The 23,134-nt window shown below is 34.9% G+C and overlaps 1 long non-coding RNA gene across 1 annotated transcript; it reads left to right on the top strand.

Annotated features, from left to right (window-relative positions):
* Positions 1-948: 948 nt before the first annotated feature.
* On the top strand, positions 949-8,648 carry LOC135154115 (uncharacterized). The gene is made up of 5 exons (XR_010293536.1): positions 949-1,119; positions 2,243-2,281; positions 6,155-6,199; positions 6,772-6,829; positions 7,895-8,648. It is a non-coding gene; the product is annotated as an uncharacterized LOC135154115 (long non-coding RNA).
* Positions 8,649-23,134: the final 14,486 nt, after the last annotated feature.

The raw sequence follows: 23,134 nt of genomic DNA on the forward strand, positions 1-23,134 counted from the left end.
CTCACACACAAATACACACACCTGTGAATAAGTATCGGCCCAATATAAACATAACATGTGTAAATATGAATTACTAGCATGACTGATTGATTGATTTTATTTGTCAGGTAAACTATAACAAGTACATGAATACATGAAATACAAACAAATGCATTGACAGGATAGCCCATGGGAGCCGAGATGGCTTATTTCCAATGGGGTCCTAACATAAGTAATTGATGACAAAGAACATTTATGAAAAACACCTATAAAATCTACAAACTACATCAATTAAGTCTAGACCACTAAATCAACAAGATGAATTGTAAAACTTAATGTATAAAAAGACAAATCAGTGTCACAGCAAAACTTTCAAGCATTCAATAAAAAGTTTTGATGCCACACTCATATTTTGGGGGTCTTTTTATAGAAAAAATATATAACAAGCCATCATAGATATTATTATTACACCTAGCAAATACCATTCTACATGTGGCAAGGTCACAATTTTTTTATTTAAAACAGTTGCGATTACTAATACTAGTACAAAGTTCGAAAAATAAATTTCTAGTCCGAGTCTCTTGGCAGCTGAGTCCTCAGTGCCAAGTGGAACCATACGGAATGCGGTTGAAATGGTTTGGAGCAGTGAGATCAATCCAATTATTCGTTTTTCTTGAATATATTTGAAATATCTTTTAAAAGTTAAGACATTCATAGTTTTTATTCAAAAACAAAATCAATCGTCTGGCGTTGCCAACAACTTTCAATCTCGTCAGTGAACCCGCAAATAAAAGAAAAACAAACTTTCTCAAGATATGAGAAAGGAAAGAAAGTGCAATCACATCATTATTCTGCAGGTATTATTTCATTCTTCCAAAATAAATGAGTTTTGTAATCGAAAATGACCGCATGAAAAAGAACATACTCGTCGAAGCTTACAAATAGAGGATTGTCTAGAGATACATATTCAGACGTCAAAGACGACAACAGTATTCGCTTTCAACAAGTTTATCTGACCCTGTACTCGCACGATCCTGCAACCTTTGCTCAAGTCTTGAAACAAGATGAAGTCCACGCGATTCGCCATTCCTCTCTTCATGGTACTCATCTTCGTTGTTTACCAAGCTTCTTCATCTCATGGTAAGTAAATAATCTCATTTTTTTCTTTAAAAATAACGTTTCATTACGGTAAAGGAGAATGAAACCCTGGTAACAAGTAAGCTTGATTTAAGACAAAAAAAAATAAAGAAAACAAATCAATGAAAGTTTAGGAGAAAATTACCAAATAATAAGAAAGTTACCAGCATTTCAAAGTTAAGATTTCTAATGATAAATTATGAACATCCTCTTATTGGCAATGCCACCAAAATGTGTGATTTCACGCTTGTACAACTCCCCAATTATCTTTTACATATTTTACTTAAATTGTCATTTTCTCAAGTCTATCCAGAGATCAGGGTCATGTCTTACAAAGAGTTAAGTCGATGCAATCAATCTCAATTGTATGGAAATCCAATCCTCGTAATTCAAAAAGTTAAAAGTTTGGGGAAAGATCCTATGCTCATACATTCCCCACATTGAGGAATAATAGCCTTCCTGAAGACATAAACTAAACCGTCTCTTTTGAGTCTTCAACATCTCAAATCTATTTTAATTGATTATACTTATTATCTATTAATAGTTAGTTTGACATTCACTTTGTTATTTAAAACAAAACTATAAGATTAGAATCAGATTTCTAAACTGAATGAAGTATACTATTTTTATTGATTTCCATTTTTTTTTAAGTAGATTAAAATTCAAAAGTTTTGAATGAAAAAATTGAGTCTTTTCCGTTCATGTCGTGTCATTTCATTATTAAATATTTCATTCTATAAAGATCTGAAAAACAAGGGTTTCTCCCCAAAGTCGCAATTGTTTCCCTAAATGTAAAAAAGTCGAATAACTGCTTAAACTATTCATCAATCAACCGAATTGATAGGGTATTGTTTTCAAATCTGAAAATGTATTATCATTTTCTATTACTAGTATTAATACTCGTCTAAATGACTGGGTGGGATAAAATCAAACGGGAAGGTTGAAATTTGGGCGGTATAAATCATGTAGTTGAGAAGTTATTTAATGAACGATTTCAGGATAGAACTCAATAACATGATGAGTACAGTAGGCATGTTCGTATACAGTTTCTTTTACAGGAATTTCAAGTGTCATATAGGCCTACTCCGGTTTTATTCAATATGTTTGATTTTCGTTCGTCGTGTAGGTTTCGTATATCCTGATGTGGATGAGGAAGTAGCATCTGGTAAGTTTTAATCCTACTATCTAATTTTTTTTACGTCACATCATTGGTGCTATTGTGGAGATATAGAGATAGGGGCAAAATGACGAAGAAATGTGTCAAATGAACAGACGGAGGATCAAAAGAATAACGATATAAATTGACAAATTTAACAAGGATATTAATAAGAATGAGGGTCTGTGAGGGTCTGCCTGCATTTACGCAGATCCCTGAAGCTCCGCCATTTTCTAGATTCGAGTCCTGGTCACGTCTTGCGGATGGTGGCGTTGATTCCATTCAAATCAATATTGTTTTATTATCCAATTCCAGTTTTTCATATTTACAATGACGATGCACTTAGCATAGCCTCATAGCATATGATCACATTTCAAGAACATGTATAAAGATCAACGTAGACATTAAAATATTAAAAGCAAAATATACAAACAAAATATAAATAATTGAAACGGATTGTGGGGCCAACTGTAAAGTAGAGCTTGAATGACGTAGGAAACTGTTCAAAAGAAAGAAACACCTTAAACGTTTTCCCATGATTTTTTTTTATTAGATTTTATTTAAAAATAAATATCGATACCTGTATGTCCATATCAATAAATCAAACACGAAGGAATAAAACCTCTTTACTCCTAGCTTTTTCATCTTGTTTTTTTTTTTTTTTTTTTTTTTGGGGGGGGGTGTTGTATGCACTTGTACGGAAGTGTGGAAATAGTAGAGGTATTGTAGTTAACGTCTCAGTCTTATGCTGCAACATCTTTATTATTTTTATTGCTGTCTTTTTCCATGCGTAACGCTTTTCTATGCAATAAACATGTATCATTCTGTTATTCATCATCATGGTATTATTACGTATGTGTTTGCAAATTTGCAATATAAAATGAAATAATGATAACAATCACACTCAACCACACACACACACCCGCACACAGTTCATAATGGTTAAACCGTTCGGCTGGAATGCAGACTAATCCACTGTATCCACTGTGACGTACGTATGCAGGTATCAATAATAAAATTTATATAACAGAAAAAAGAGAAGGTGATAAAAAAGATGAAAGGGAAAAATGTGGATAAAATACAAAGGACAGCAAATTAGTGAATGAAAAGAGCGTTTATTCCATCATTGAAAACGCCACCATTGCGAATGTAATATTTATATAATATTGACTGGTCTTGAGGGGAACATCAAATATATTGCCAGCAAAAGAATCATATTGGCCCGAGTCTTTAGACGAGGGCAATATGGGTCTTTTAAGGGCAATATATCTGATGTTCCCCGAAAGAAGTGCAGTCAATATTTTTATTATCATCCAAATCAGATATCTAGAGCAAAAATCATGATAACAGTGATATCTTTTAAGAATAGTGTTCTGTTGTGTCATGATAATATCAGTGTCTAGGCTCTGCACTTTACCATTATGACGTACTTGCAAGCGCCCAGATCCAGCGTTGTCTTTATTATGACGTAGATCGTTGGTGCGCGGAACATTATGAAGCGTATCACTTCATCCGCATCCTCAAAGGCCCGGATGTGAGAACAGGGAAAATACAAAGGTCTATTTTGCGTCGTCTCTGCATGCAAAGTCAATACGCGCATTGAGACCGAGGAAAATACAAACATTATACCTATCCCTTCCTGATAATAATAAAATACAGGGAAATACGGTTTTGTAAATGACCAGCTCAGATGTCTGATACGGGTGATAATTATATAATATTGACTGGTCTTGAGGGGAACATCAAATACATTGCCAGCAAAAGAATCATATTGGCCCGAGTCTTTAGACGAGGGCAATATGGGTCTTTTAAGGGCAATATATCTGATGTTCCCCGAAAGAAGTGCAGTCAATATTTTTATTATCATCCAAATCAGATATCTAGAGCAAAAATCATGATAACAGTGATATCTTTTAAGAATAGAGTTCTGTTGTGTCATGATAATATCAGTGTCTAGGCTCTGCACTTTACCATTATGACGTACTCGCAAGCGCCCAGGGGAGCGTTTCATCAACATTTTAATCCGACAAGTTGTCAGATCTGACATCTTTCCATGATTTTGATTGGCTGAGAGGCACTGTTCCTATGGTAACTGTCGGATAAAATGGGACTTGTCGGATAAAACGTCCGACAAGTCCTTTCATGAAACGCCCCCCTGATCCAACGTTGTCTTATTATGACGTAGATCGTTGGTGCGCGGAACATTATGAAGCGTATCACTTCATTCGCATCCTCAAAGGCCCGGATGTGAGACCAGGGAAAATACAAAGGTATATTTTGCGTCGTCTCTGCATGCAAAGTCAATACGCGCATTGAAACCGAGGAAAATACAAACAATATACCTATCCCTTCCTGATAATAATAAAATACAGGGAAATACGGTTTTGTAAATGACCAGCTCAGGAGCCGTTGCAGAAAGAGTTGCAATCGATTGCAACTCTAAAAATCATGCGCAACTTGATTTTCAACCAATCAACAGCGCGCATTTGGGACTTGCGATTGATTTTTTGACTTGCGTTTAAACGCAACTCTTTCTGCAACGGACCCCAGATGTCTGATACGGGTGATAATTATATAATATTGACTGGTCTTGAGGGGAACATCAAATATATTGCCAGCAAAAGAATTATATTGGCCCGAGTCTTTAGACGAGGGCAATATGGGTCTTTTAAGGGCAATATATTTGATGTTTCCCGAAAGAAGGGCAGTCAATATTTTTATTATCATCCAAATCAGATATCTAGAGCAAAAATCATGATAACAGTGATATCTTTTAAGAATAGAGTTCTGTTGTGTCATGATAATATCAGTGTCTAGGCTCTGCACTTTACCATTATGACGTACTTGCAAGCGCCCAGATCCAGCGTTGTCTTTATTATGACGTAGATCGTTGGTGCGCGGAACATTATGAAGCGTATCACTTCATTCGCATCCTCAAAGGCCCGGATGTGAGAACAGGGAAAATACAAAGGTATATTTTGCGTCGTCTCTGCATGCAAAGTCAATACGCGCATTGAGACCGAGGAAAATACAAACATTATACCTATCCCTTCCTGATAATAATAAAATACAGGGAAATACGGTTTTGTAAATGACCAGCTCAGATGTCTGATACGGGTGATAATATATTATATATATGGCCCAGTCGATTAGTCTCTGGACTTTTAAACAGAGGATCTTGGTTTCGAATCCTTGCCATGGCATAGACCCTTCAGGAATAAAATCAATCTTCAATGTCTGCAATCAGCCCAGGTGAGGTAAATGGGATATCGTCAGGAAGTAATCGCTTTGTGAAACTATCTCTATTATATATTACTTGAAAGTCAAACTATATCAATTTTGTACTATGCACGACAGTAAAACAAAATGAATTGAACTGAAGAGGGGGGATTATTTTCATTAATTGATTTCTGGGTGTCTGACGCTTTGTAACAGACAATATGTCATGAAAGGTCAGGCAATGAGCGATCACCCAATGGTTTCCAATAACGAACTTAAACCTGGAAAAATCGGCCAGATTCGTTATCATGCATTAAATGTGCCAGATGAAATGAATATTCATTCAATTTTTTGTTGTTTTTTATTATCGATATTTACTATTGTTAGGTCTGATATCACCGGAAAACGTTATTATAAAAAATATTAACACTGTCGATATAGTGATTCGAATTTTCGAACCCGTGTTATTACGACTCCGCAGTTTGACGCCTTATACGGTTATACCACTCCATCAGGAGTAATTAACGAATATTAGAGGGGAATCTTTATACTGCTGATGTTCTTGGTAGTAGGCATCTTCCTGCCGATATGAAGATTGCTCTGCGTGTGAGTGTTGAGACACCATATTAATCTTTATGTTAATATTATTTTTCATCAATGTAGCTGAAGTGCGCGAGGACCGTGAGAATGTGAAACTTGAAGAGTCTGGTGAGTATTATAGTATGCCTTTAGTGTTTGCTGTGATACATCCTCGTGGTAGTATTGTGAAAAAGTTGTTGTCATTTCAGGACAATTTACAATGATCTGACTGCAAAATAAGATGATATTAAATCATAGGAGTTACCCATAAATATATTTATCATTTTTGCCATTCCAATAATCTTCACTATATTAGTATAATTACTATCATTATTGATACTAATACTATTATATTTAGTGTTCCTTAACCATTATAATCATCATCATCATCATCATTATTATTATCAGTATTACTATCATCACCATCATCGTCATAATCATTGTTACGATCAGTATCATAATAATGTATTAAAAAGCCCATTATTAGCGGTTGCAGTAACCATTTATACACATAATACATGTAGGCCTATTTGAACATTTCCGTTATTAACGGAGATCTTTAATCAGAAACAGTAAATTAATATCAATGTGTTCCTAACTAATCAAAATCAGTTTGGAATACAGTAATGTATCAATTTGTATTCGTAATATTTTTTTCCACTTTAAACTTATTACCATCTTATTTTCTTGTATCTTTGCAGTTGAGGAAAGTGATTGTCCTCCCGGCCTGTGGTGTGGTTCGGCGTAAAAATGGCAGAGGTAAAAATTGCAGAACGTAAAAATGGCTGGAGTAAAATGGCAGGGGTAAAAATTGCAGAAGGTAAAAATGGCAGGGGTAAAAATTGCAGAAGGTAAAAATGGCAGGGGTAAAAATTGCAGAAGGTTAAAAATTGCAGTGGCAAACATGGGAGGGGTAAAAATTGCAGAAGGTAAAAATGGCAGGGTTAAAAATTGCAGAAGGTAAAAATGGCAGGGGTAAAAATTGCAGAAGGTTAAAAATTGCAGTGGCAAACATGGGAGGGGTAAAAATTGCAGAAGGTAAAAATGACAGGGGTAAAAAATGCAGAAGGTAAAAATTGCAGTGGTGAAAAATTGCAGAACGTAAAAATGGCAGGGTAAAAATTGCAGGGGTAAAAATTGCAGAAGGTAAAATGGCAGGGGTCAAAATTGCAGAAAGTAAAATGCAGAACGTAAAAATGGCGGGGGTACAAATTGCAGGGTAAAAAATTGCAGGGGTAAAATTGCAGAACGTAAAAATGGCGGGGGTAAAATTTGCACAAGGTAAAAATGGCAGGGGTAGAAATAGCAGAAAGTAAAAAAGGGCAGAGGTAAAAATGGCATAGGTAATACCTTTTTTACCTGGCACCTGTGGTGTGTCAGCTAGTACTCACGAAATAACAATTTGATGTGGTTTTGTGGGTGTTTTAGGGGGATTTTCCTTGATTTACTAATAATTGCGCTTCCTTTCTGCATAAAAGGGCAAATTCACCCTAAAAAAAAGTTTACTTTAATAAAAAGAAAAATCCAAGAAAGTAACGCTGCAAACTTTATAAAAATCGGATGTGAAGTATGAAAGTTATGTCATTTTTAAGTTTCCCTTATTTTCACAAAACATTTATATGTACAATCTGGTCAGTATGCAAATCAGGGGTCTCTGACGATTTCTGGAAATCGCCGCGTACGATTGATAATGTATCAAATTGGGTTTTCGTGAATTAAAGACACTTAAATATAATTTTGTCATGATTTTCTGGTGAAAGTCTAATATAAGTATTCAATTTTTTTGATCGATTGATTATCAAATTTTATTCTTTTTTTTAACAGGAAATGCTGGAGGACCGAATGAAAACTGAAAATGGGATTAGGATTGACATATGTCATAATGTCGACAAACGTAATCGATAATCCTGAATGCATTCATATTCCATCATCAAAATCTGCAGTACTGCATTATATCATTATTTTGAATCAGTGTTGTTAATCACAAAATGTTCATCATATTCACTATGACCAAGAAATACGATTACAACATCAGCTTAACTTACTTACTCAAAGGTCAAGTCTACCTCAGAAAAATGTTTATTTTAATCAACAATGGTAATACCACAAAGTCATGTTCAGGGAGGAATAAGACTTTTTTTTTACAGGACAACAGGAAGAAAATTATGAAATGTCATATAATAAACTACAAAAAATAGTGAGTGAGTGATGATCATCAGTCCTCTCATTTGCATACCGACCAGGATGCGAATATCACTTTTTTGTGAGATTAAGCGAAAATTAAAAATATGATTATTTCTTTATTCTACATCTGATTTTGAAGAAATATTTAGTGTAATGCTTGTTGGATTTTTCTCTTTTTATTCAAATAAACTTTTTGTAGGGATGGAATTGTCCTTTGATAAACTCTTAATAATTTCAGCATTATCTCAATCATGACAATCATTTTTTTTTTTGTTGCAGACCTACAAATTGGCGGGTTACATTATTAATTCTCTTAAATGCACAGACACCAGAATATATTTAGCAAGAGTGACATGAAATCATGTGTTATCCATTAAAATAATATACAAAGATGAAAAATAATGTATATCTTGTTATTTCAAATTGTCATATTTTCGGCGTGTATATAATTATGTTGTCCAAATAACAATATGCATTGTCAGGTGCTAACGTACAGTGTTCCCAAGTATCACCCTCTTATGTGCTGACTCACACAGCGTGCTGATATGTTACCCCTTATAAAGGCCGACGTCAGTGTTAAGTGTAAGGCATATTGCAGCAAACTAATAACTTCATAACCAAATAGGAATACTTTGAAAATGTGTGTGTGTGTGGATAAATGTGTGAGCGAGTTTGTAATGATATACTTCTTTGGGAAATTTTCTTGCATTTTACCCATCAAACGGGGACGTGCTACCCTCTTATTTCGAACCCGGTCCGGAAAACCATGCATGGTTATAGATCTCATCTCCAATGGTCAGATAACAATAGTGTGAGGATGTGTGTGTGTGTGTGTGAGTGAGGTTTTGTGGGTGTGTGCGTTGGTGTGGACGTGTGAGCGAGTTTGTAATTATCTACTTCCTGGGGAAATTTTCCTATTCTCGAGGGCCTCCCTGGTTGATGTTTGAAGATCACGAATATTTCCCATGTCATTTCAAACCGTTTCATATAGTTCAAATGATTTGTAAAAGGTTTCCGCTCTGCCAGTTAAATTCAAGTAGGGGGACACAATATCAATGCCCCCTACGATTTTTGGTATCTTATGATGAAAAGAAATGCATCATTCAAAATCGAAATAAAACATGTATTTTGGACGAGATTACCTTTCTTTTTGGGTGATAACCTCTTTTTTTTTTTCTTTTTTAATTTTCCAGCCCCTGGTCCCCCTACCTTTGGGGAGAGATTTGCTCCCATGGTCGGAGTACTATCCCAAGTTAGCGACACTATAAGTCCGCAAATGATTCAGTTGTGGAATAAATTCACTTTTTTATTGAATGTAACGCACGTCCCAAAGTTTGACATTCTAAGCACTTATCAGAGCATCAACAGGATCGTTACCTTAAATCAATTGATGCAAGCGCGAAGAGCAAGATGAAATTTTTTTATATTCTGACCTAAAATTGGACTTTCTAAGCACATTTGGTAGTCATGAACAGGATGGACATTTAGCTAAGCCTTTAATGCGAGTAAACATGAGTTTGCCCTCCCCCTCCCCCATGTGAAACATGAATTTGGCGTGTCCCCCGGTCAAACATCAAATTAGCGCCCCAAAGGTGGGACATGAATTTGGCGCCCCCTTCTCTAGGTTGAACATGAATTTGGCGACCCAGGACAAACATCAAATTGCCGCCCCTATGTCGAACATCGATTCGGTGCCTCTATGTCGAACATCAATTCGGCACCCCTTAGGTCGAACATCAATTCGGCGCCCCCTATATCGAACATTAATTCGGCGCACCCGAGGTTGAAGATCATTTCGGCGCCCCCTATGTCGAACATCAGTTTGGTGCCCCTAAGCAAAACATCAATTAAGCGCCCCCCTATGTTGAACATCAATTCGCCACCCCTAGGTAAATTATCAATTCGGCGCACCCCTTTATCGAACTTTAATAAGGCGCCCGTAGGTATAGAACATCAGTTCGGCGCCCCTAAGTAAAACATAAATCAATTAGGCGACCCCTTCCCTCCTTTTTTTCCTTCTCTCTTTCTTCCCTCGCCCCCTTTTCATATCTTTCTCTTCTTCTTTTTCCTCCTTTCTATCCGTCTCTTTTCTTCCTCTTTTTGGCACCCCCTTTTTCGCCTACCCGAGCCCCTCCCCCCAGAATACGGGCATGGTAACCCTAGAGGAACGTTGGAGAACATAGCGATAAAAAAAAATCGGATGGCAATATGCAGGGGCAACGACCGTGCCGAATTCGGGGACCAAATTTGTCTTCTCTGCCTACAATCGAGAATGCAAAACGAGCCTACCTTCAAGCCTGGTTCAGGAGCACGGCTCTTGAGCACAGTTCAAAATTCTAAGACCCAACATATTATTATGATACACAGAAACTGAAGCTCCCCCCCCCCCTGATTCATACCAATTACAGTCCAAGCAGAATTACAGCTAGCTCCACCAAACATCTTTACTTCAAACTACACTGCACAAGTTCAAGTGACATGCCTTGCATAACAATATCATGTGGCTTGCACAGTATTTTATTCATGTAGTGGACTCATGACATGTTAAAGTGCCCGAATCATGGTGACGAAAGACGTTTTCAGTAGTCTAGTAAAATTACATTAATTAGGTGAATGGATGGGCTCTGAAATAAATCATATACAGTCATGCTTTTTGCTCCTTGTCAGAGCAGATACAAAGTTTTATACCATATCTGCTTATCTGCTTGCATGGCCTATAGCTGTTAAAACGTGTTGCATCTGACGTTGAAAGAAACTTATCGAAACCAGTAATTATCTTCATGTTCTTCAAATGAGGTCAAACAGTTGTTTCGATAAGTTTCTTTCATCAACTGTATAGGTAGAACAGAGGTAATATTGAACTGTGTAGCTGCTCTGATAAGCAAAAATAATCAAGCATAATTATGAAACAATTTTAGAGCAATTTTGGCAATCCCCTTCTCCATACACTTTAGGTTACTCTGAGAAATCCTAAGAAGTAATTAGATCATCATATGTATATGGCAGTATCACAGATATTTCTTCAAGAACGCAGTAAAAACCACACTTACATGAAAACAGTCATTCCAGAGGAATAAATTGGAAATGATTAATATGCCTGATACCATACATAGTGACAACACAGATATCCTACTTAATGCACTTAATTACTGATCAATTAATGTTTCAATATTTTTCATTATAATGATCCTCCCATCTTGTCCAAAATGGAAACCAGGAAATAAATGATAAATAAGTTTTCTTCATGTACAAAGTAAATATTTTAAATGCATGTAATAATTATGGCAACCATCTTTTAAAAATGGCCGTTATTTACAAATCAAAACATGGTAGTATCCCCAACACAACCTCAGATTTGGATTCTAAACCCCTAAGGCTAAAACCAATATACTCCATCTTTTGAAACGTGAGTAAATCCTAAATTCAAGATTGCCGCCGGCGGCCAGTTTGGATATTCGCATATAGGCCTATATCTCAAGTTGGTCAATGCTGACAGAGTTCCAGCATGACGATTCCTCAATAGAAGGTCTCACCAGTGTGGCATTCCAATGCAACCTTAGCCCCCAAATCAGGGTATGGCTGCCGGAATATAGGGGTTAATTGGTACAATAGCATCACCCCAAGGGGTGCTAATGAGTGCAATTATGCTCAAATTCAAATTCAAAAGTTTATTGATATAAAATCCTGACATTTAAGGATCATCATCGAAAACAAAGAACAGGAAATAATACAAAATAAGCATAACATAGTAACAACGAGGTATTCAAAAAAAAAAAAAAAAAAAAAAAAAAAAAAAAAACAGAAAAAAATACAAATCTTGGATGAAATGTTGGATGCGAGATACATATCAAAGCATAAATATACACACATATACATAAAATACCTAAACAGTAATACACCCATATATACAAATACATAAGCATAATATATTTTTTTTCTTTCAAGCATCCTCAGTCTCTCCGCATACATATAACTTATTCCTATAACACATATTTTGCTGATATCCATGTCATTGCTACCTAATCACTGGCGTAAATCCCGGGGGGATGGGGAGATATACCCCCACACTTTTCGAGGAGGGGGGGGGGATGGCCTGTACAAACACCCCCCCCCCCCCCACTTTTTACGAAAGAAATGACAAAAAATCACAAGAGATAATTGTTTTATTGGTAAAAATTCTTCCTAAAATACCGCTTAACAAATAAAACAATATTATTGAATCATAAATGCAAATAAAGAGCCTGTTCACCATTTCCAACCGAAATACTTATGTCCTTATTATAACATTGAAGAGAAACCCCCGTTTCTTCTAATTCATCAATGTTGGGGTCTTTGGGAAGGGATTAAGATGGAATGTCAAAAAATGTAGTTTACGCGCGTATTCGCATTCCGATCATAAAATGTCACAGTATGCCATGTTGCAATAACTTTTATGGGCTATCTTGCCATGCATGCATGGTATATATTAAGATACCTGACAAACAAAATCAATCAATCAGTAGCACCATTTTTTATTTTTATTTATTGATATATTCATATTCCACAATCATCAAAGTACATTTATAATAAATCATTTTAACACTGAAAAAAATGCATAACTAACAGGATTGAAACGTAGCAATGAAATGAAAAAAGTGGAGGGGCCTACTAAAAAGCAAAGCTTGTAAAATGTAGACCCCCTATCAAAATTTTATACAAGGTAATATGATATAAGTAGAGTAAAATAATCAGCAAAATTCTATAAAATTATATATAAACACTGTAACACAAATGTATTTACACTATATACAAAATTAAATATTGACTTTAAAATAATCAATACTACCGTGGGTAAGTATGAGGTTCACAAAATATTTGATTGAATCAATAAGAATTCAGAATAAATTTTTTGATGAGTAATTTAAATCGGTTTAGATTAGCTGCCTCTTTTATTACTCTGTCCAGAGAATTCCAGAGTTTTGGTCCTGTGAAAAATACAGTTTTGCTAGAAAATACTGTTCTACTTTTGGGTAAGTGATAGTCATTTGAATGTCTCGTATTATATGAATGTAAAGTATTGTTTTTCATAAATTTCTTTTGTAGGACATTAGGTACACTATTTCTATCTAGCTGATACATGAATTGGAATAGTTGCAAGCGGTACAGGTCATTGACTTTAAGGATACGTTTATGACGAAACAATTCATCTGTATGAGCTCTAAAGGACATATTGCATATTATTCTCAGTACTTTTTTCTGAAGTAGCAAGACTTTATTGAGTCTCGTTTGAGAGGCATTACCCCATGCCAGAATTCCATAATTAAGATATGGTAGAATTAATGCACAATACAACATGGATAGCGCCCGTGCTGGAAGAGCGTTTTTAAGCTTATTGATGACTCCAATATTTCTTGCCACAGTTTTGCAAATATTGTTGATATGAGCATTCCACGTAAGCTTGTGATCAATAGTAAGACCTAAGAATTTTGTTGTTTGCACTTCTTTGATTTCAGTATTATCTAAAAGTATTTGATGCGGTAGATGTTTCAATGAATGACTAAAAAGCATATAATTAGTTTTTTGCAGATTCAATGACAGTTTGTTGGCTTTAATCCAGTTTGTTACTTTTTTAAATTCTGCATTCATAGTGCTCACAAGTACATGTGGATCATGATGTGTAAAGAAAATATTGGAATCATCAGCAAAGAGAATAAATGAGAGAACATGAGATGAATTTTTCATATCATTAACATAAAGTACAAATAGCAAAGGGCCAAGAAAACTACATTGTGGAATTCCACAGGAAACTGGCCTTGTTGAAGATTCTGATTCATTTACTGTAACAAACTGAATTCTATCAGTAAGATAACTCCTAAACCATTGTAAAGCTGTCCCTCTGATACCGTAATTTGATAGCTTACATAATAGTATTTCATGATCTATTGTATCAAACGCTTTTGAGAAGTCGAGGAATAACCCTACGGTGTGATCAGAATCGTCAAAAGAAGTAGATATTTTATTTATTAATGTCAATATAGCATGAGTTGTATTATGTTTTTCTCTAAAACCGAATTGATTATCACATATAATACTATATTTCTTAAGGAAAGCAACTGTCCTTTTATAAATTATCCTTTCAAGAATTTTTGAGAACGAAGTTAACAAAGATATTGGGCGGTAATTACTAGTAATTAATTGGTCTCCCTTCTTGAAAATGGGTATAACTTTAGCTATTTTCATCTTCTTTGGGACCTGGCCAAGCTGCAACGATAAATTAAATATATGAAGCAGAGGATCAGCAAGAGAATGTATAATGTTTTTCACAACTCTATTTGTAATGCCATCATAACCGGGAGTCTTTTCTGCTTTCAAATTCAATACAATCTCAAGTATTAAATTCTTCTCTATGAACTGGAGTAAGAAATATTGAACTTTCATTTTGTTTATCCAAAAAGTTCTTAAACGAATTTTCTACAGGCATAATATTTCCAGCTAACTTTGGTCCAATTTGAGAGAAATATGTATTAAATTCATTTGCTATAGAATGAGTATCTTCAACCATATTTTCATCTACACATAATTTATGAACAGCACTAGATTTGTTAATTTTGTTTAGGGCCCCATTTATTGTTTTCCATGTATTTTTAAGGTCGTTTTTATATGAATTTAATTTTTCTGAATAAAACCTCTTTTTTTGCTATTCGGAGAGTAGTTGTTAAGGTATTTTTATAAGACGTGTATCTATTCCTTGAAATATCATTTGGATTTGATATATAAGAAACATACAGATTATTTTTCCGATTTATAGACCTTAATATCAATTTTGAAACCCATGGGAGCTTTGGAACACGTTTATAATCGTAATTTCGATATTTCTTTAAAGGAACACAAGAATCTAAGCAGTCATTGAAAGATTTCAAAATATGTCAAATGAGTCATCGACATTCACATTCGAGTTATAAACGTCAGACCAATCAACAGAGCTTAAATCTTCTTGAAGGCGTTCAATATTTTTATCACTAAAGTTGCGACAGATCCTATATTTCTTTTCCATTTTTGCGAGTGATTGCATTGTTTGGATATGGGTAAAAATAAGAAAATGATCGGATATGTCTGTCGTTACAATGCCAGCTTTCGGAAGAGGATGAGAGTTACAGAATATATTGTCTATAAGCGTAGCAGAATGATCAGTAATACGGGTTGGTCTAGAAATAATAGGCAAAAAAGTAGAAGATAACATTAATTCAAGGAAATCATTTGTTAAAGAGTGATTACTGGTCAAGAGATTAATATTGAAATCACCAGTGATGATACAATTGTTATTTATCAATTCTCCGTTTTGCAAAAGTTCATTAGTAGCAAGTAAAAAATCTTCTATACAAGAAGTTTGAGGAGGTCTGTAGATGACACCTATTAGAGTTTTCTTATCTTTTTGAATTTTTACTTCTACAAATAAGGATTCGATGATTTCATTCATATATTCAAATTCATGTCTAATTGCATAATCAAATGAAGACGGAATATATAATGCTAGTCCACCTCCAATTTTATTTTTCCTATTGTTTATAACAATATCATAATTTGGGAGGGTGCATAAGGAATTCGGGGTTTCCGTGAACCAAGTTTCAGTAAGAGCAATAATTGGGGGATTGGCAAACTGTGTATTTTCTAATAATAATCGTAATTTCTCGAAGTTTTGGTTAGCGCTTCTTATATTCAAATGCAAAATAAAAACATCATCTTCTCCAATCAATTTAGCATAGTCTTTGAATGAATTTTCTGTATAATATGGAGAAGAGGAAAGATTGTATGCTTTATCATGAATATCGAATTCAACTTGAAGTTCATCAAAATCATTTGTAAGAATATCAGTAGAAAATCTATCAAATGGAGTATAATGATTTGAGATAACATTGTTTTTATCTTGATGATTTAGTAATAAGAAATCATCATTATTCAGATGATAAAAGGGGAAATCACGCATATTATCCACCATTATGAAATATAATATATTGCCATTTTAAAACAAAATCTTTGTAAGCTAAGCATATAAAGCATTTTTTAGATTTGATACCATCATGGCCCAAAATTCGAGTTCGGAAAATACTACAGTTGTAATAGTTAACAAAATAAAGATTATCTAATACAATTATTAACGGGCGATGAAGAATATTTGCACACAAAAATAAGTAAAATGACCTCCATAAAATGTCTGGTATTGAAACATTATTGAAAGGGCAGTGAAGGAATGCAAATGAAGAAGATGAAGTGATGAAAGAACTTACAATGAAGAAGATGAAGTGATGAAAGAACTTTCAGATTCTAAAAACGGATTAAAGATAGGTCACTTAAATGTATGTAGCCTCCCTGTAAAATTTGATAATATGAAAGAAACATTTGTAAACATGCCATTTGACATTCTAACTTTATCTGAAACTCACCTTGATAACACTGTAAATGATTCTGAAATATGCTTACAGGGATTTAATTTGGAAAGATTGGATAGAAACCGCCAAGGAGGCGGTGTAGCAGTTTACATCTCAGAGAGAATTACTTATTGTCGTAGATATGATCTGGAAATTGGAAAAATAGAGGCATTATGGGTTAAGGTCAATTTCAAAAAATCAAAATCCTTACTTATTGGTACATTCTACAGGGCACCAAGGTCAAATGTAGAATACCTCAGTGGTATAGAACAAACATTAGCTAAAGCCTCGGAATCTAATCTTGAAATAATTGTCTTGGGTGACTTTAACTATAATATGATGTGTAACAGAGAATCAAAGGTGATAAAGAAGCTCTGTGATCAGAACAGTATGAAACAGATCATAAAGCGCCCTACTAGAATCACTCAAACTAGTGGTACCCTTATAGATCTTATAATGACTAATGCCCCACAGAATATAATTGAAAGTAATGTCATTTCACTGGGGATAAGTGATCACAATCTGATATATGCAACACGTAAACTCTTCAAACCTAAGTTACCTCCTCGTACAATAAAATATCGATCATTTAAAGGATTTGATATCAATCAATTCCTAAGCGATCTACAGAATGCCGACTGGACTTTTTGTATGTCGCAAAGAGATCCAAATGTTGTTTGGGAATCATGGAAAGTATTTTTTTTAAATATATGTAACAAGAATGCTCCCATTGTATCACATGTCATGAGAGGTCAAAAAACACCATGGGTAAATGATGAATACAGTAATCTTTCTCATAAAAGGGACAAGCTTCAAAAATTAGCTGACTTGAGTAGTAATCCTTCTCATTGGGTTGAGTATAAACAAGTGCGAAATTATGTAAATAACCTGAGAAGGACATTGAAAAAAGAGTATTATCATAATAGCATTGTCGACAATCGTAGAAACCCTAAGCAACTATGGAATGTACTTAGAGATGTGACTCCTAATAAGAAATCGAAAAAACAAGCAATTGGATTATGTATCAATGGTACAATGGAATTAGATACAAATAAATTAGCCCAGGCATTTAATAACTTCTTCCTTTCTTCTGGATCTGGTCCGAAACCCGACAATCCGACCTCATGTAGGAATGTTAGACTTGAAAAAAATGATACTGAGTTTCACTTTGAGGAAATCACTGAAGCATTTGTGCTTGCTGAATTGAACAAAATACAAGCCTCAAAGTCCTCTGGACCTGACGGATTACCCCCTAAACTATTAAAAACAGCAGCACCTATTATTTCAACTCATCTAACTCACTTATTCAATTTATCCCTTCAAACCGGACAAATACCAGATGAATGGAAGAAGGCAAATGTCACTCCTATTCATAAAGGGGGTGACACCAATAGTACAAATAACTTTAGACCCATTTCGGTCATCCCTATAGTAATGAAGATATTTGAACGATCAATAAATAGTCAATTGACAGACTACCTTAATGCCCATTCTATGTTTGCACCTCAACAATCAGGATTTCGGGAAGATCATAGTACAGATACTGTTATGGCTTACCTAAGTGATTTTGTATACAAACAAATGGATCAGGGTCTGCTGACACGGATGGTTTTTTTAGACTTTCGCAAGGCCTTCGATTCCGTAGACCATGAACTTCTGAGAAGGAGTGAACAAAAGAAACAAAAGAAACCCGCATGCAAACGTATTGCATACGCTGTGTACATATGCGAAATGGGTTCGGCTAGAGACTTTGATCTGACCCATGGAATCAATTGCCATACATATAAAAATAATAAAATAAAAAGAGGTGTTTTGGTTCGCACCAAGCTCATTGACTATGCAAAAACCCTCTTGTCATGAATATCACTTGGATAAAAGAAGCTACTTTTTCAGGGCTTGCGGACTGACTGTTCACTTTTCTGTCTTCTCTTATTTTTCCTCATTTTCCCTCTTCTCTTTCCCCGTTTTTCTCTTTTCTTTCGTTCCCCTTCCTTTTTTATGCGGGGGGGGGGGGGCGGGGGAGCCGGGCCTTTCCCTGGATCCGCCTATGCCCTGTCGGCGGATGGTAAAGGGTTTTTTTTGCGCTCGCGAGCTGATCTGAACCACAAATCAGGAGTAGTACTGCAACAAGTCGGCAATGATACATAGAGTCACCGTAGAGGTCTAGTGCCAGTAGACCATTATGGTTATAAGATGAAATGAATATGCCTGTTGGACGAAATGATGATTGGACGAGATGGTGATTGGACCTATTGGTGATTGGACCCATGGCAACGATACCAAATGATTGTTAGCCGAAATGGGTTTAGACAAAGTGATAGCGAACCAACTGAAGTCAGACCAAATGGAACATGGACGAAATGAGAGTAGACCAAGTGGTTATTAGACCAATTGGCTATTAGACCAAATGGTAATAGACGTGGTGATATTGGACAAAGTGGATATTGGACCAATTGAAAAAAAATACAATTAGACTAAATGATAATAAACAAAACGGTTAGTAGACCAACTGGCTATTAGACGAGATGGTAATTAGACGAAATGGTTATTGGACTATTTTGATAGTTAATGCTTAAGTAATGGTAGACGAAATGATATCAGACCATGCGATAGTGGGGAAAAAGGCAGTAGACGTAATGGCAATAAACCGATAAATATCCATACAAAGAGTAATCCTGATTTCCAAATTCTCTTTCTCGTGTCTCAAAATACTTAGTGAAAGCATGTATTATATCTTATCTGTAGCTCGAGTCCTGAAGAAAATACCGCTGCGACATTATGCGTTGCGACATGTGACATTATGCGTTGACACTTTGCTGCGACATTATGCGTTGCGACATGTGACGTTACATGGTTATGCGTTAGAAAAACTACGACATTATCGGGACATTATGCGTTTACTGCGACATTATGCGTTGGTGCGACATTATCGGTTGCAACAAGGCTGTTGTAATGAGTTTGATGTAATGCATGTATGTTAGTTTGATTTCATTAAACTTGACAACTCGTAATAGGGAATATAGTTTTGGCATCATGTCCCAGTCCGGTTCAAAACGACGTAAATTGAGCAAAATAGCGTCTTTCTTCAGGAGAAGAGATTAGGAGGATCCACAGGAAGATGTGGCAGAAAATGTATCAAATGAGTCTACAACTGCCAGTAAAGAAGAAGCCTCAACCTCCGAACCTAGCAGCGACCAACATGACCAGCAAGACCAACAAAGTGTCAACAAACCTGTGATTGTGAATGTCTTGCATCTCATTATCGTTATTATTTATAGCATTATTATCATAGGCCCTACTTAATATTATTATTATTATTATCATTATTATTATTATTTTTATTATTATCATTATTATTATCATTATATAATTATTATTATTATTATCATTATTATGAATAGGGAATAGTATTATCCCCTTGTTTTGTTTAGTGTCCTTTTGTTCTTCACTGTTGTTATTTTACTATTATTACACTTTTTATCGATGAGATTATCCAGCAGTAGTATCATGGTGATTATAATGACGTGTTTTGTTTTTTGCCAAAGAATGTACAGATAGACCTATTATTAAAGCACCGCTGTCTGAAAGTAGGAAGTTATATCTTGTTTTATATATATCGTGTTCATGACTCTCCTTTGATTAATAGTGTAGAATGATGCCATCATTTGAATAAACTTAGTGATTTGTAAATGTTGATGACATATGTATATGTGCGTGAGAGAGAGAGAGAGTGTGTGTGTGTGTGTGTGAGAGAGAGAGAAATATGCATGATGGGTGTGTGGATATCCGTTAGCTTGAAGTGGATGATTTATTCATGAATTCATTTCAAATGTAATCTCTAATAAAACCATTAAAACCATCATGGGGTAAAAAAGATAATAATATTGGAGCGGTATTTGCCATATGGACATATCATTGACAATTCCTTGCATATCTAAAAACATGATTGCAAAAAAATGCCAAAATATTTCAATCACCCCCCCCCCCCCCACCCATCAACACGGATTTACGCCAGTGTACCTAATATCAATTGGAATTTGTTTCTGTTAGTTATTTTCATAAATTCCGGCAGTACCTCCTTTAACTTGTTAAATAATTTATTTCGGGGTTCTTCGAGGGCCTTACAGAGTACAGTAAAATGGAATTCATCCTCTACATAAGTCGAACAGACAGGGCATATTCTATCGTTTACAGCAATCATATTATATCTACCTTGTTCTATCATAAGATTACTATTGCTTATTCTTAACTTTGCAAAATTAGTGATGTGAGTCTTTTCAATATCTAATAATAGGTATTTTTCAATCTTATAATCTTTTTTCAGTGTTTTATAGGTTCTTAGTTTATTGCATTGGTCATGGGAATGTTGGGTGTTATCGTTAAGACTGTTTTTCCATGATATTATATACCGATCATTGAGTTTGTTCACAATTGCTTTCAGAAGTGCTCTTTTTTAGAAGGTTCCCTGGTTTTCCCACACATGAAGGAAACCGATTTGTTTTAATAATATTCGTATGTAATTTTGGAACCCGTTGTTAAAATGAAGCGACACATCATATGCTCTTTTTACAAGACTGATATCTTTTATTGAAATTACGTGATGCCAGTATCCGATGCTATGTTTTAGAGCTGAGATATATAGGGGATATCGCCCAAACTCGGCCAAAATAGCACTATAAGTCGCTGATCTATGAACGCCAAGAACCGTTTTCAAGTATTGGTTATGTATCTTTTCAGGAAGAAATGATTTATACAGTTTTTCTATTTCTTTATCTTCACGTAAGAGCGTTGGTAAACTCCGAATTTCAGTACAATATAATAGGATGGGTTTTACACATGAGTCAAATAATTTTAAATGTGGAAGTGCTGCAACTCTATTGTCTGGTATGGTGTTTCTAATACAAAAAGTGGCTTTCTTTGCTTTCCACATTAACTGTTTGATAGCTATCGTGACGGAACCAGAGGGTTTAAATATGAGTCCTTAATATTTGTATTCATCTGTTATATTGACGGGGGCAGTATCTGTAAGGAACATTTTTTTTCTTATTACCCGTCCGGCTTTATTAAATATCATTATTTGTGTTTTTTCATGTTAATCTTAAGATCCCATCTATTACAGTAATCATTTAATTTATTTAAACATGTTTGGAGCCCAGTTGCGGTCTCGGAAAGTACAGTATTACAAGATCATCTGCATATAACAAACAAGATATTTTATTTTGATCCAAACTCACAGGCCTACACTCGTCATCAAATTTATCGACTAAGTCATTGATGTATAGCGAAAACAGTATTGGGCTACGTATGCATCCTTGTTTTAGTCCTACAGATGTATTAGAATAAGGCGTCCGTCCTTGTAATTTAACAGAAATTTTAACTTTTACATACATATCTTGTAAAATATTTAAATAATCACCACATACGAATTTTTTTTTCAATTTTTGAAATAGGGCCTTCCTGTTTATCGAGTCGAACGCTTTTTTAAAATCAACAAAGCATGCATGTACATATGTATTTTTTTTGAAAGCCTGATTTATTATGGATTTAAGGGTAAGTATATGGTCAGTGGTATACGGTTCCACTTTCTAAATCCTATCTTCTCTTTACATCTTATATTGTTGTCTTCTTTGTAATCATTCAGTCTATTGTAAAGAATTCTAGCGAAGAGCTTGCCCAGACAACTCGTTAGAGAGATACTTATATAGTTATCAGGGTTATCGACTGACCCTGATTTAAATATTGGCTTAATCAAATTCCTCCTCCAACTCTCTGGATAAATTCCCGTTTTTTAAATTGCATTAAAAATGTTTGTTATTACGTCAACATTAAAATTACAGGAGATGGTAAGCATTTCATTTAGGATATTATCGGGCCCACAGGATTTATTTCTTTTCAGTGATTTTATGGCATTCAGTACTTCTTGTTTTTTTTACATTGAAATTTAATACATTACTTCTGTTATCCCTAAACGTAGGATCTGACTGGATGTTTTCAGGTTGTTCAGTATACTGGTTTTCATGATTCTTGTTCATTAATTGTTTTATGTAGTCAAACCATTCACCAGGGGATATATTTGAACTGGTTTTCTTTTCTTGTTTGTGTTTAAGATATCCACTATGTTCCAAAAACTAGATGTATCTTTTCTCTCTAAGTTATTTATTTTCTCTAAGACATTCCTTTTGTAGTTTCTATACTTTTTACGCGTCATCTTTTTAAATGCTTTCCTTTCATGTAGATTTTTTTGTCTTAATTCTGTGTCCCAGGGTTTGAGTTTCAGTTTCCTACAGTAACTCTTGATAAATTTTATTTTATTTTTGCATTCAGGGTCAAACCATGGTTTATTTTTCTTTATATTGCGCACCTTTTATCTCTTATTTCTTGAAATACCCCCAGCTGCTTTTTGTGTGCACCTTTAAGGGTGCAGGTAGCTGTATTAAGCACCCTATAGCGTACAGTGATGAACCATGTGTCATGT

This window comes from Lytechinus pictus, chromosome 5, assembly GCF_037042905.1.
Source record: "Lytechinus pictus isolate F3 Inbred chromosome 5, Lp3.0, whole genome shotgun sequence".
In the NCBI taxonomy this organism is placed as follows: domain Eukaryota; kingdom Metazoa; phylum Echinodermata; class Echinoidea; order Temnopleuroida; family Toxopneustidae; genus Lytechinus; species Lytechinus pictus.